Below are 14,012 nucleotides of genomic sequence, written 5' to 3'. Positions count from 1 at the left end.
TAAAAAACAAATTAGGTATTTCGCAATTAAAAATTATTTAATAAAAGTACTCATCTCATTGAATAAAGCATTATGAAATTTTTACACATGATATCTCATGCATATTGCCAGATTTTCTGTGAATTTCATAAAAATCGGTTGAAAACTCGGCAAGTTATGAGCAAAAATCGTGAGATGATATAATTGGGATTTTCATAGAAAACATTTATATCTCCGTGAACATATGTGCTATTCCCACGAAAATGCACACAAGTATTACGCACAGTAAGCACAATATTTTGTGAAATACAAAAAGTTACAAAACTGATTTGCAGTTTTTCATCATACAGGGTTGACAAAAAACATGTTTTTCTTATTTAATTATTGTCGATCCCCTATATATACTTGTGACTATTTTTTTTCACTGGACTAAATCATAGGATACACGTGATCGAAATTTCAGAATGATTTGCCCAGTATTTTTTAGAAATTGAGAAAAAAATGTCTCTAACTCTCTAAGAAGGACACACTTGTTGCAATATAGTATATCAACATCGAAATAGCAATGCAAAGATCAGAGCAAACAACAAAGACCTTTCATCTCGGATGGCTTACGAAAATCATTACATATCAATTGATTTGTTTATGTACGGATATATTTTCAAAACAATAGATCAATTTATCTTGATCATTTCTCATATTTCAATTTTAGAGTCAACCGTAGAATTTAGATCATTTTCTTGTTGATAAAAAAATTGTGATTCTCGAATTTTCGTTCCGATTAAAAGATGTGAAATTTTTGTATCGATTCCATACAGTAGTTTTTGTTTGAAAACAAAATGCTTGGAACATACTTTAAGTTTTTATTCACTATCAGTGACGGAAAGCATTTACGCGAATAATTATTAATTAAACATTATCACGTTAGTTAAAATGAAGCATAATTAGGTACGGGAAAAATTTAGTTTTCTTTTTATGCAATCCATTTCATGAGCATGAATGAACTCGTGAAGATTAATTATCAAATATTTTTTTGCGTCTTTTATTTTCCGTGATGTATTTTTGGGTCTTTTTACAGGTGTGAATAGAAATAACAAGTGTTCGTGATTTTACACGAGAAAAGAGAAATTTGAATTTTCTATCACTTCTTGAGGTTATTTTTTTTTTGTTTAAACTTGTTCTAAAATTTTTGGTGATCGATAATCGGATTTTTTGTCTTTTTCGAGTTGACGGAACGTTAGCTTTGGATAAATAACTTAAAAGTAAGTTCCTCATCATATTTCTCAAACTTTATAAAACTTCAATTATCCAGCGATTTTCTTACCAGGTAATGAGTTTTCAATTTTCGGAAAATTTTTTGCCCCTTAATTTTCAATTATAAAACTATTTCGCATCAATATTTTTCCTCATTAATTTTCATAAGATATTTTGTAGTGTTAAAAAAGAATATATTCCGATAAAAATGGCGAATTTTTCAATTTTGGTCAAGTCCGTAGGAAAAGTGACTTAATCACGCCTACGTCGCGTAATATTTGGCGATTGATTGTTTTTATTGAAGAGGAAAAGCAATTGCGTCTCATTCGTGTGTCATCAAATAAGTGCTGTTTCGATGTATTTTTTTATATTCAAGGGCAGAACTCATTGCAGCTCTAATTAAAACGTCAGAAAATTTAGCAGCAGAAAATAAGCAGCAATAATTAAGAATTATTATTCAGTAATTGAGAACATAATTGATAAGAACATTAGAAAATATTGAACATAATATTCAAGAACATAATTGCACCAATAATTCAGAAAATGATCAATAACTTCAAGCAGAAAATAAATGAACTTTGTCTCTCTATTTACATAGCACAGTCGAGTGCACTTATAACATATTCTCGATATAACATATACCGTGGGTATTACATACGCTTGTGGAATCCTTCAAATTTGGCCCATTCATTTCTATACATTTTTACTTCTGTTATAACATACAATGCGGGTATAACATGCCAAAAAAAAAGTTCCAGCCAAGAAATTAATTCAGGTTTAACATACAGAAAAAAAACTCGGAAAAATATACGGAAGAATAGACATTTTTTGTACAATATTTGTTATATGCGGTCGATATTTTTCAAGTTTTCTCACAAAAAGAAGTGAATTTTTTCACTAGCAAGAAATTTTAGTGCCAAAGTTGTTACATGTGTCATTGACGGATAGAACTATAATTTTTTTCAACTTTACCGTTACTGGTCGGCAATAAATGTAACCATTTTGACAAAAAAGTTTACTTAATAAAATTGTTTCATTCTGTTGCAAACTGGCGTCGTCTATGTTTTCGAATTATTGAATTTTTATTTTTTTCTTCTTTGTGATCACCTTATGGTTGGCAGTGATAAAAGAACAACTGTTTTTAATCTACTCGCGTACTGTTTATTGCAGAGCTATGCTAATTCAAGAGTATTGATTGGTGACGTGTAAAATTCATGAACATCAATGTGAGGTTTTTTTCTGAATAAATTTGTATAATGTTTCCAACTTAACTTCAAATATAAAATCGTTAGTATAAACCCAAAAACATCATTAACATTTGCAAAAATGGTGCATGTTGATGTGCAAAAATGGTGCATTGTTTTGTTTTCTAATAAATTATCAAAACTTTTCAGATATCAATCAAAAACTACTTTATATTCATGGAAAATTGAACTTCAGTTATGAGCTGTGTAAGCTTATTTTGTCCGCGGCAATCTCGACAATGCATTTTACGCTTACATGCTATTGCTACGCAAACTGATTTCAAGACCTTGCTTATAACAAACACGTCGGTTACGATAAAACCTGATAAATCTGTTATTATACATAATAACCGGTTATTATCCATGCTTACCAATCATATTGGTAACATTTATGAATTTATCACATTTCACCGGAGGTAATGCATGATACCAAAGCGTTCGTTGGTAAATCTGATAAATACTAAAAAAATCATCAGCTTTACCGGAGATTATGCATAATGAGCGAGTGCCGGTGGCAAATTTGATAAATACTTGAAATTTATCGGCGTTATCTGGGATTATCATAACACCCTACTGTAATTGGTGAATTTGATAAATACGAAAAAAATTCCAAATGAGTCTATACTATGTATGATGAATATATAGTAGGACCCCCGATATAATAACAAATTTCACGGTCGTACTCCGATATAATGATACAATAAATGTATGAATTATTCAATTATCATACATTTGTTTTAATAATCTAATGTTTTTGCATTTTAGAATGTCAAAAGTTCCAAAATAACAATCATTCATCAATTGTAAAAATATTGTTCGAGAATTGAAGCATAAAAGATGCAATTTAATTTTGTTTTTGTCATTCTCAAGATTCTCAGCAAGATACGTATTGATAATAAACAGAAACAGAAAAACACCGCTGATGCTATACAATTAATTGTTTTACAAACGTTGTTTAACAAAAAAAGTTGGTACGTACTCGGAGCGACGCTTTTGTTTAACGTTAGTCAATTGTTTTCCTTATAACTAGCTACCCCTGTTTTCAATGTACCATACGCAGAACCCATTAGAGTCGCAATTTGAAACCTCGTTCATCCAGCTTTGTTCAGAGGCTGACAAGAAATCGCAATTGTTTCGCATAAATGGGAATGTGAATGATAATGTTGAACAAGAATTTTTCACTACCTTTAACGTATCCGACTACCTTCCTTAGTACTTTTCTTTAAAATGGTATTGGAGTGAACTTTAATAACATTGTTTGATGGGAAGTGTCTCAAAATGGTGAAAACAATAACAAATTTTGGACTATCTATGCAATTTTCTATAAAATGCCATCTTTTACCCAAGTTTCATGCAAAATACATGTAATATTCGAAACGCGATTGCAAAAAATTATATGAATGAAATATCTTGTTATTTCCAGTGTACATTCAACTAGTGATGATGCCAGTTATGAACTGAAATTTAAAGGATTGTATGGTATGCTAATAAGTCATATTCAAACATGTTGATGCACGTGTGAATTTTATGAAATTTCACTTAATATATCCAGTACAAAACACGGTAATTAGACAGACAAATTAATGTGACATATCTTGAATTTTAGTTCATAAGCTCAACAATAGGTTGCAGAATATTGTATAAAAATTTTGTAATGATGCAATCAACAGATTATTAGAAATAATGTTTGATACATTGAGAATGTAAAATGTGAAAAATAGCATTATTCGTATAAAGCATGTTTAAAGTTTTTGTTCACAGATTACTTGTATGCAAAAACGCAACACTAAAGTGGACGCGTAACTTCAGTTATAAGCTTCATCTAAAGCAGGGGTTCTCAAACTTCTGGCTAACTCTTACCCTAATCAACGCTTATCCGTGGCTCCCCAGAAAAGCAATTTAAAAAAAAGGATTTCTTGGAAAAACTTGACAAAGTTTTGCGGCGCAACGCACAGTTTAAGAACCTCTGATCTAAAGAACAAAACAAAAACTGTTTTGGAATCACAAAAAATAAGGCTTTTATAAAAAATAAATAAATTATATTTTCTTCCAAAAAATAACATTTGAATGTATTCAGATACCTGAAAATAGTCCTCGTTGAGCACCGATTCAAGTCAAGTATTTATTCAGCTGTAATCGTATTCAGTGACGACAATCCGTAGAACGAGGAGCTCTCGACCAATGAACATTCACGAATCCTAGACGAGAGAATAAGTTACTCCTATAGAGTCATGTTATGAAGTGACGAAGGTTATATCACACTTGTCTACTTAGTATCTTTCACTCATATACCCATTCCATCCTTTGCTAGTTTATCCGAAGATTACCAGGAACAAAAAAAAAAAAACAACAACAAATCACAGAATCGTTTCTTAACGTTTCACTTTCCGAGTAAGTGAGTGTTTTCCGCCATCTTTGTTTCCACCGTAACGTGTAAACACCGTCACATCCGCGAAGTGAAAAGCAAAATAAGTTAGAAAAGAGCCTTTTAGTGTTTACTTCAACATGGGAGAAGCTACGGTAATGCTTGGAAATTTTATGGCCTGTTGAATTTATTTCTATGGGTTTAGCTTTTAGGATTCCTTCAGGGAGAAGAAAAGGATTTCGGAGAATGATTTTTACTGGGAAAAACTCCCATCATCTCGATCACTTTCAACGCGATTACTTCACAAAAAGAAGCTATAAGCTATTCATATTTTTTTCATTGAAAATCAATAATCTTGAGAATTTCTAAAGAAATATGACAACGTAATATAAAAATTTGAACTACCAAAATTACAGGAAAATTCTATAATTTCAGTATCAGAGTAGATAGTGGGTTTGTTTTTTTAACTTCCAAAGTAGGAATGTGCTTCGTAATCCATGACTAATGCGTTTTAAAAACACTCGGTGACTGGAAGGAAACTCACCGTTATTAAAATAAATTAGGCCGAAAATATCGGCCAAGTCTCAAAAGTCATAAACGCTTTTATGACGCTTATGGTGACGTCAGAAGGGCATGAGAAAAGGTCTTAAACTTTAACAAGTATAAAGCGGCCATCAACGATTCCCGTAAAAATACGAGACTTATCGTCTAGGATTCCTCAAAACTTGAAAACTGACCCTTTCTTTGGTACTGAGGAATTCTAGAAGAATGTCGTTCAGAGTGAAGACCTCATCTGCTTGGTCATTTCCAATGATGACAGTACTGATCTAACATAACAGCCCTTCAGTTGTCATCACTCTTAGGGATTACTTACCTATAAGCTCTTATAGAAATTTATGAGGTAAAAGCAGAGGGACTTCGGTTAATGCGCTTAATTCGTTCCGTGAACGTTATCTGAATCACTCGTTATTCGAATCCACCGTCCCCATAGGAAATAACTGAACTTTGTATAATTCTTTCCACAACTATTTTTTTCCTATAAAAATGACTAATAAAAACGGCGTGCACACGCGCGCACACAGACACACACACACACTACACAATAATCTTACAGTAAAATGTATTATACAATGCAAAAACGCCATAATTAAACATATGATACAGTAATGTTTAACAAAGAACCTCCTCATTTCTCTTTTTTACCTTGGATGAGATCCCAATTACAGAACGGGTTTTCCTCATTGAATGCTGTTTTTTCCCTAACTTTCTTCCGTTTTTCTAATTCGAATATCTCAGTGAATATTGCATTTTAAAAACGTGGCATTTTTTTAGTAGGCATACAGAGCAACAACTTTCTAATTGGGTTTTTGAGCACAGGGTGTTCATATAAAAATAAAAATAAAAATTCATTTTGATAACTAAACAACCTTTTGCAGCATGATTGATATATGTAAGTAATACACGTTATTTGAATACTTTTTCCTAAGTGAAAGTATGCTTCTAGTATCAATGGTTCGCCAGCAAAATGCCATACGCACTGTTACCTATGCACCCTGTATATGCCGCCTGGTAGTCGAGTGGTTAGGGAACTAGCTTCTCACTGTGCAGGTCTGGATTCGAATCCCGGTTCGGGCATATATGTCTACTAACTCTAAAAATTCCCTGGACGGATCGTGCTGATCCCTTGGGAATACATGAAAATCACGTTATTTAAAAAAAAAAAAAGTACGGGCACGCATAACAAATCACTTATTTACACGAAAGTGATGAATCCAGCCAATCATCGCCGTAGTTCCCAGAAAAAGATTGAGTCACCGTTCATCATCAAAATTTGTAAAAATGTCGATGAACAAAAACGGGATGTATGGTCAATATAGGTCAATTTATTTTATAGCTTCCCCATGTTTTATTTTGTTTCATGTGATGTTATAATTTGAATCACAATTGAATTTTCTTCCTCATTTAAAACTGATTAATTATCGATTCATATTGTGTTTTAAAAAATACGAAACTCATTTATTTTGTGAAAGTACGGTAAAGATATCCGAGTGACACAGACAGGTCCTTCCAAATATGGACTATTCATATTAAATATTAACGCCAGCTGACTCTAGCTCAGATGTGTTCAACCTTTTGTGTCCCACGGACTGTTTGTGCTAATAAGAGCACGGACCCCCCCCTTCCCCTTACCCCCTCCCCTTTAATGGTTATTAACCAAAGTAATAACCATTATACTGTATAGCGATATAAAAAAATGAGTCTATTGTCTTCCTCCTTTCAGACTCATTTGTACGCCCTTTGTAATCTTTCCAAGGACCTTTGGTTGAGAACCCCGTGCTTTATCTCCAGTGATACTTACCCATGATGCTTTATATTATTTTATTATATTATTATTATTATATTATTATATTATTATTATTATTATATTATTATATTATTATTATTATTATTATATTATTATTATATTATTATTATATTATTATTATTATATTATATTACCATGATACATACCATGATACCATGATGCCAAGCGTTTTCTGAACATCAATACTTGATTTAATAGGTATACGTCAAAAAATTATTAAGTAGTGTTTTTCTGCGCTTTAAGGTTAACAAGAAAATATAATGGTGCCATTATATTTTATATTTATATAAGGTTACGAGTTGAATGGTGTCACTATCCCGGATGCAACTAGAGTCACCGATTTGGGAATTCTCATTGACGAGCGACTTAGGTTTTCTGAACATTGTTCAGCGGTTGTCAAAAAAGCGAATAGAATGCTTGGTCTCATTTTCAAAAAGGTCTCTTCGCGTTCTCCTAAAGTCATTCTTCCGCTTTTTCGAGGCTTAGTTCGTCCTGGACTGGAGTATGCTGTAAGGTTTTGGAGACCATACCTACAGAGGGACATAGACTTGGTTGAGGGGGTGCAGAGAAGAGCTACGCGTGTCCTTATTGGCACACAGGGCTTGAGTTATGAAGAAGACTTCATTTTTTGAATATGTTTACATTGGATGAACGCAGGTGTCGAGGAGATATGATCGAAGTGTTCAAAATTTTCAATGGGATGGATAGGATGGACCATGAACTTTTAGTACACCGCCAATCGACTGCTTTTACAAGGGGACACCAGTATCGATTGGTGAGGGACAATGTAAGGCTATGGTGTCGCAGGGAATTTTTCTCTAATGGGGTTGTTAATAAATGGAATAGCTTACCCCCGGAGGTAGTAGATCGTAACACAATTGACACGTTTAAAAAGAAATACGATAAACATGTTGGGGTAATTCGAGAAGCTATTCATTCTTAGAATAAGACAACCATAAGTATTCTTTATGGGCGTTGTATAATATTTTATCATGTGTATATATTGTTTATAATTTGTGTTAATTGCATTTTTAACTGGGTTGCTGTATTTTTGAAATATATGACAACCATATTTTTATGGGCATCTTTTTATCAGCCACCTCGTTGGGCATTTTGCCTGTTGTGGCGTTGTATTTGTATTTGTATTTATTTGTATTTGTATTTGTATTAATAGGTGATTATTTCAGTTGGACTTCACTGCATTCCAACCATTCGCTATTCAGCTATAATTCAAACAATTGCAACATCTGAAAGACATTAATTTCTTTCAATTCCACCCTTCATGATTATAGTTACTTTTTGTAACTATACATAAACTAGAAAATACGGTGCTGCTAAGAATTTCTTAGTAGAAATGATTTCAGAATCTCTGCTAATTGAAGCCTATTATTAAAAACCTGGGAACCATAATTAGTGATACTGGGGTTCCAATGGGTAGCCTATCAAACTAAAATATTAACCCCCGCAGCTTACAAGCGATTGGCAAGAAATTAATCGGATGCTCTTTGTTTGACGAATCGGCGGCGATAAATATGGTAACCTTGTCCTAACCTAAACATACCTTAAAAAAATGAGAAGAAAAAAAGTAGAAGAGAAAAGGAAGAAGAAAAAGCAACTGTGAAAGAGTACAACAGTATAACAGAGAAGTTGATAAGAATGTAGATGCAAAATTGATTTCTCTTCTCACCCTACCAGTTCATTCTCATAACAGTAACTCACTTTTTCACTCTCATATGAAAGATACATCATGTATGGGAAAAAAATCACTGTCATAGGGTATACAAAAACCGTGAAGAAAAAAAATGATAGGGGTTCACAATAAATCTTTGCGTTGATGAGGAGAGAGGAAAGAAAGCAGAGAACTGGTTTGAATTTGTTCCGCTGGCGTATGGACAAAATATTACGTCCTTGATCGTCATTACATTAGGCTAAATACATGATGTATAATAAATTAAAAGTTTATTAGTTATTTTTAAGAATTAGTCCCATAAGTACGTGAATGGTTTAAAACTTTATTAAAATTCAAGAAATCGGTGCATTTGAATGCTGTTTGCGAGAAAAATATTCTCACGGAAGGTGATTTTTTTAGTAAAGAAAAATATCTAGTTCAAATTTTTTCAAAAGTGGGCTTGGCACGTTTGGCAGGAGTGATTGGACCTGAAGAGATTTTCTTGAATCTCTTCTGTATACGAAGTGTTCGTCGTGTAGCTTCTGCCAGTGATTCGGGGCTGAGGTAAAACAACATCATCAATGGTGCTTCATCCACCAATGTCAATATCACAATGAAAACATTATGCAATTGCCAGTAACAAAAAAATTCGCAAATGAGCCGTTATATTCGTATATCCTACAAATTTTCGGAACCTGCTTTGCATACTTTCAGTTTTGATTTCTTGCAGTGCCCCTATTACCGACGAAAATAAAGCTTTTTTTTTTTTCTGTACGAAAACAAACCCCCGCTCCTCTTCGTGTGAATAACGTTTTCGTAAGAACTACATTTTTAAATGTACCAGTTCCCTCAATTTTTATGAATTTTCAAACTATTTACGAATTTATGGGACACGCTGTATGTTTGGAAAAATAACTGAAGGAATAGAAAACCAAACCATCTTTCGATTCCAGACATTAATGGGAAATTCTAAAAGCCTATAAATGAAACATTTGTAATCTAACCCGCTTCTAACGAGAGTGTTTATTCGAAACATTTTCTTTTAAAAAGCAAACAAGTTGAACTTTTGATTCCCCTGAAAACGAAATTTAGCTTTTCTTTCTTCAAAGAAAAAAAAAAATCTAAGGAAATATAAAACAGAACGGATAAAAAAAAAAAAGAAAAGAAACGTAATGGTGTGTGGGAACTTTTTTTCTCATTTTTGTTCAATTGGAAGTAAACGAGAGAGAAGGAAAAAAAAATGTAAGGAGAGAGAGAGAATTCTCTTAATCTAATTTTGTGAAAAGATATGTTTTGCCGAAAGTGAAATATAAAAACGAAGGGGGGGGGGGGCCCTAATGTGGAACGTCTCAAGAAAGCTCCACGCAAAATTTATTTAGTAACGGGGAGCAGCTGCAACCGTGTCTTTGTTCAAATATTGACAGTCAACCTGAAATGATTCACATGGATATTCACGGGGCGTTTCTTTATGGCTATTTCCTGCAAGGAACTTATATATTTAAATTTAGTTTTGTTCCGATGATAAAAAATCTAAAAGATATTTTTGGTGATAATATTTTTGGCCGAAACTTTACTTTAGAATTTCACGTATTATTCCGGTGAATTTGTGTTATTTCTTTCTGGATTTATCACATTTACCAACGCGATCTGGAGCAATTAACTGTAATCACACCTGCAAATGTGATAAATTCACAATATTTAAGTAAAACTGATCAAAAGTTTATCGAAATTCATCCAAATTACCTTAACATTCGCATCGAATAACGCGGTTGCGAAAATTCCTGGGAATTCTTCGTGTTTCGTAGCCATTAAAAACTTCGGGAAAACAATGAGCATGCTTTTATTTATTAGTCACCTTTTCTTGCGCGATGGTTTTTAACAGTAACTTTAAAACGGCGAAACACATATTTGTTTCGTTGAAAAATGAGGCGAAACACGTGAAAATGAGTTTTTAACTTGTTTAGAGTCGCTTGATAACGAAGGTTACGTAAAATAAACCTCGCGACACTAAATCCCATTTTTTCAAATTTTCTACCGTAACTTATTGGATTCTTTTCTATTCAAATTTTATTCATTTTTTTTATACATATTCTTTTTGTTTCTCTTTTCACAAAACTTGGGGTGTTCAACGAACTGAGAACGTGAGAAAAAGTAACACTTAAAAGAGAGGAAGAGCATTTCTGGGGTTATTTGATTTCCCCAGAGGTACTTACTTACTACACACTTTGTTGTTGGACAAAAGCTTAGAAGAGAAGCCATTCGAGTTAAGGAAACATACGGAATAATACAGGAGTATTCCGTGTATACTCTTTTATTATATGGAATAATATAAAGAAGAGTTTGTAAGAAAAGTGTGTATACTGTTGTGTAATACGTTATGATCATGGATTAAGATAGAAATGTTACTTGGACGCGATTAAAGTGGAAGTAAAGACACCACGATCTCATCTAAGTGAAGTAAGAAGTTGGTAAAAGATTAATACTAACGGTTTTTACAGTTCACTTTTATTAATATTTGACGTTTTGTGGGAAAATAGTTTTGTTACTTATCTTATACCAATAAGATAAGTAAGCAAGCCATGCGTTGAGCTCTAGGGTCTCGCTAGATGATTGCCTTATAATGCATTTTCCCATTAGCAATCCGTAAAACTAGGCTTTTATAAATCTGTAACGTGGAAATGACTTTTCGCAAAAGAAGAGCCACGCATTACGTTTGATTATTTTTGAGTTTAGCTTGATACTTGTTCTTTTAGAAAAATTTCTATCATTTAACAGGGAATGTATTGAAAGGTTGTTATTTCTTGAAATGTATCGTTTTGAAGGATGAAGTGATTGTCGTCGTACGTAAAAGATGTAGGTTATGAAGTACAAAAAGTTTCACTGATTGATGTATGAAGATTTGAACAGTCAATCTTGTAACTTTTTTGTAAAGCCTAAAATTTGCTGCTTGTCATCAAAGGGATGATATGCAATCGACTGATTAGTGTATTGTTATTGTGAATGTTTTGAAAACGATCTTTGAATGTCGATATATTACAATCTATATGTACTGTGTCTACAATCATCGTTATCCACATGCTAATTTCTAAACGGTTAGTCTCAAGCCGGTTGTGTTACGCCGCTCCGAGAAGCTCAAATCTGGTTTTTGAGATGGGGCTGAGGTGATTTCGTCTGATTTTGTATTCAAAAACCCATTTTTGCGTGGCCGGAGCAGCGTAGCACCTCGGGTGTGGAACCGGCTTTAGAATGAACATTCAGATACAAAAAATGCTTCCAAATGTTGTCTCGATTCACCCCAGAAGCTATTTAAGTAAAAAAGAAAATACTGTCTGTCAAAAAAAATTATGGAATTTAATTTTTTATACGTCACAACTTTTTAACGCATTTTTTGCAATTTGAAGTTTTTTATCTAAGACTGCTAATAATTACTAACTACTACTAATTACTACAATTGTACCAATTTCCGCTTACCACCACTATGCCACTCACGGAGTTCGAATCTGTATCTTCACAATAAGAACCTAGCATGATGTCCACACCACAGCAATCAGGTTTATTTTTAGATTTAGGTATTAACAATTGGATATCGATAAGAATGTACACCCGGTATGTATAATACATGAAAGCATGACTTCATGTGTTTGGCAGAATTTTCCTGACTGCACAGACATAGAAAGATCTCATTATATGTGTAACTTTTCCGAGTGTAATTGGTTCTGTTCTTTTTTTAGGCATCACTGCTCGCTGACAACATAGAGATGAACTGGTATAACGAAATCTTATCTTCAAAGTGAGGATATTCAGTGGATGGATTGGCTAACAAGATCTCTAGAATTGATCCCGGTTGAAAGTGTCCAAGTGCCCTTCAGAAGGGCATTTGAAACTAACAATTTCTTCAAAAATTATCCAGAAGCTAAGAACTGATTTGGTGCAAAAAGGGTTGTGGTAGTCAAATCTACTCGTCAAATGTCTTGTGGACGGTATAACGACTCACTGTGCGAAATATATCTGTTGGAGGTGATCACGCACCACCTCATACTCATTCTAGTTGTCATCATGCAAAGCCAATTACGGAAATCCCTGCTCTCATGTGAATTATTCACAATTATTAGCAATTTCTCACTCTTGTATAATATGCATTACTGTGTATTTCATGCTTTGCATTCGTACCATATTTTATCGAATGCTGTCCAGTAATTTTTGAGAAATTCCAAAAAAAAAAAAAGCGAGTTTATTCTATCAATTTTAAACATCAGCGAATACGGAAAATTCAACCATGTGCAAAGCGATAAGTAAATTCAAAAGAAAATACTTGGGGGGGGGGGGGGTAAAGAAAGCAATTCGATCAATGGGATTTATCTATTCAAATGATGAGCTCTGATGTATGAATTATCTCCAAGACTTACAAATACCCCCCCCCCCCCTCATTGCACCATCTTGAGTGCCTCAACCAAAAAGCATTTCACTTAAAATATTTGATACCCGATACATAAATTTCAGTGCGAATAACGGGGAAACAGTATAACAGAATATTTCACCTTTAAATATCGAATTTCTCAGCATCCTACGAGCGACTGCCATTCACAATCCCGGCTATTAAAATGAAATACATCCAGAATTTTCTCAGTTTATCGATCATAACAATATCATTCCTTCTACATAAAAAAAAACAAAAAAACCGGAGCGAAAGAGAGCAATATTTTGACTCCGTGACGTACGAATGGATATACCTCGGATTATAATTCAACCACTAATCTCGAGACGTTTCAAAGCAATATGGCAGAGAAAATATTTTATTATTGAATACTCAAAGACCTATTTCCACGGTTAGAAGAAAAAAAAAAACGAAGGAAAAGTAGCATTTCTTTTGAAATCGGGAAAAAGAATGTATGGAATATTTTCTCCTCCAGAAATAACAAAAATATACCTAGAATCACATTTAAAACAAACTTATGAATATTTCTATATCCTCCAGTAAAGCTCGAAGCAGCCGCAGCCTTATAAGATGCAAAATCAATGGAAGGCTCTCAAGATCTTCCCAAAGTCCTATTTCAGTCAGAGTATTATGCATATTATATATGCGATATAAGAATTCAAACAAACTTTTGTCTGAGTAAAGTTGGATGCTCTCGATAG

General features: G+C 33.3%; 1 protein-coding gene across 2 annotated transcripts in view; it reads right to left on the bottom strand.

Moving 5' to 3' along the window:
* Positions 1-14,012, bottom strand: part of LOC149081801 (potassium voltage-gated channel protein Shaw-like) — a 279,945-nt gene that overhangs the window by 118,460 nt on the left and 147,473 nt on the right. The window contains exon 2 of one of the 2 annotated variants that reach the window (XM_089235571.1): positions 4,559-4,675. The exons of the other annotated variant lie outside the window; for it this stretch is intronic. The gene's annotated coding sequence lies outside the window, so the exon portion shown is untranslated. The remainder of the gene's footprint in view (positions 1-4,558; positions 4,676-14,012) is intronic. 2 annotated transcript variants of the gene reach the window in all.

Source organism: Pholcus phalangioides, unplaced genomic scaffold (genome assembly GCF_987345545.1).
Source record: "Pholcus phalangioides strain wild (caught in Gottingen) unplaced genomic scaffold, Ppha-v1.0 ptg000009l_1, whole genome shotgun sequence".
In the NCBI taxonomy this organism is placed as follows: domain Eukaryota; kingdom Metazoa; phylum Arthropoda; class Arachnida; order Araneae; family Pholcidae; genus Pholcus; species Pholcus phalangioides.
Note: the sequence above shows the minus strand (reverse complement) of the source record. Positions and strands in the feature narration are given on the sequence as shown.